This window comes from Morus notabilis, unplaced genomic scaffold (genome assembly GCF_000414095.1).
Source record: "Morus notabilis unplaced genomic scaffold, ASM41409v2 Scaffold1579, whole genome shotgun sequence".
NCBI lineage: Eukaryota > Viridiplantae > Streptophyta > Magnoliopsida > Rosales > Moraceae > Morus > Morus notabilis.
Genome location: NW_010359386.1, coordinates 20,966 through 23,243, shown reverse-complemented (window position 1 = coordinate 23,243; position 2,278 = coordinate 20,966).

Genomic DNA, 2,278 nt, shown 5'->3' with positions numbered 1-2,278 from the left:
ACGCGCGCACTGTTCCCTCTTGCCGGAGAGCAAGGAATTTCTCGCAGTTGGAGCCCTCCTGTGACGGTCAGAAACGGTCGAGCAACAGCTTTTTGAATTCCAACCAGTCGCGGATGGGCCGGCCCCCGTCCGTCCACTGGAACCAAGCCAGAGCCTCGCCATCGAGACTACTGGCCGCCGCCTCTAGTTTCTCCTTTTCATCCATACGATTTAGTGCAAAAAATCGCTCCGCACGGAAAATCCAGCCATCTGGATTTGTGCCTTCAAAAATCGGCATTTCAATTCGCCTTGTCATACCTCCCAGCCGGAATTCTCCTTCCCGGTGCTCATACGCCGGTCCGCCTCCGTTCCCTTTCTCAGCCCTAGCCTCCCTAAATTCCGAATCTTCTCCTCCTTGTTTTTGCAACAACGAATCCAATTTTCCCAAAATCAACACCACATTCTTCTCCAATGCAGGAATCTTCTGCAAATCATCCTTAACTTCTTCCATCTCCTTCGCAATTCCCTCCCAAACCAAACTCAACTGTGCCTCCACGGTACCGAGTCTTTCCTCCAATTTTCTGGCGGCCATCACAGATTACGCAAGATCGACGCTCTGATACCAATTTGATACGAGATCACCAACAAATCACCGGTAAGAATGCAATTACTCAAGTATTATTCAATTATCTACTATCGGAAAGATTCAATTAGGAACTTTCCACACTCTACACACATACAGAGGTTTTCGAGAGACCTCAACACTCCAATTTCCTCACAATACAATTGTCTCACCCTCCTCTCTTTATTTTCTAACTATATATCCCCGGATACTACCATAGACCGCCCCCTTACAAAATTCCCCTTCTACCCCTGCCTTTTATTTCTCCTCACGTAAGTAAAGTGCACCAGTGGCCTATCAGAGATGAATGCTCTTCTACGCAACAATACTTGAGATCTAGTTTCCCATAAAGCCCATCACAATGTTGTCGGTTGCAAATGGGTTTTCCGCATCAAACGTCTTTCCGATGGCTGTATTGATCGCTACAAAGCCCGCCTTGTAGCCAAGGGCTTCCATCAACGCCCAGGGGTAGATTATACTGAAACTTTTAGCCTAGTCATTAAGCCCATCACCATCAGGGTTGTTTTAAGCATCGCAACCTCTCGACAATGGCCGATTCACCAATTGGATGTCAATAACGCATTCCTTCATGGCCATCTTTTCGAGGAAGTTTTCATGTCTCAACCACCGGGTTTTGTTGATGAATCTCGACCTCAACATCTGTGTCGGCTCCGCCGTTCTCTTTATGGCCTCAAACAAGCACCGCGTGCTTGGTTCAACGAGCTCAAAGTATTTATTTTAACTCTTGGGTTCATCAACTCTAAGTCCGATTCTTCCTTATTTCTCTACACTGTCAAATCGTGTGTGCTTTATTTTTTGGTCTATGTTGATAATTTATTAATAACAGGCAATTCTCCATCGGCTGTCCAACAAGTGATTAATGCTATGGCCCATCGTTTCTCCATCAAGGATCTGGGAGCTCTTCATTTCTTCTTGGGTGTTGAGGCCATTCCAACTACTCAGGGTCTTTTTTTGTCCCAACATAAGTATGTCCGTGATCTTCTTGAGCGCTTTAACATGGAGGGCTCTAAGGCAATTGTCACACCAATCAACACATTGTTAGGATCCTGAAAATCTATGCTTCATTAACACTACTAGATATAGAAAATTAAAAGATAGATGGGTGGTTTTGAGGACCCCTGATCAGTGCATGAAAATGCACCATAAATACTGCTTTTGATTTATATAATATTAAAATATTTAAGCTTTCATTAAGCAATTCCATTATTTTTATTCATAATATTTTTAATTGGAATTTGTCTAGTTTTTGCTTAATTATTTACAGATAAAAAGTAGTATAAAAAGCTACACTAAATTAAGCCATGAAAGCCATATTTTCAACAACACAGAGCTAAGCCGACTCAAAGCCACCGAGCCAAGCCACTGCACAGTCAGCGCAGAAATCCGCACCCGTTTCTCCCGCCATCGCGCGCCTCGCGCGTCAACCGTACACGGCACCTCAGGGAGCGCGTCCCATGCATGCGCGTTCTCCAGCGCGTTCCAAGGCTTTCCTCGCATGGGTCCCGCGTCTGCTCACGCCAGACCTGCCGCTCACTCTGCACATGACACTTGTCCAATGCGGGTCCCAGCTGTCCCCGCGACAGCCTTCTGCCAGCACACGCCAGCCACTCCGAGCGCGACACGTGGCGGCTCAATTCCCTGCCTCCCACCAAGCTT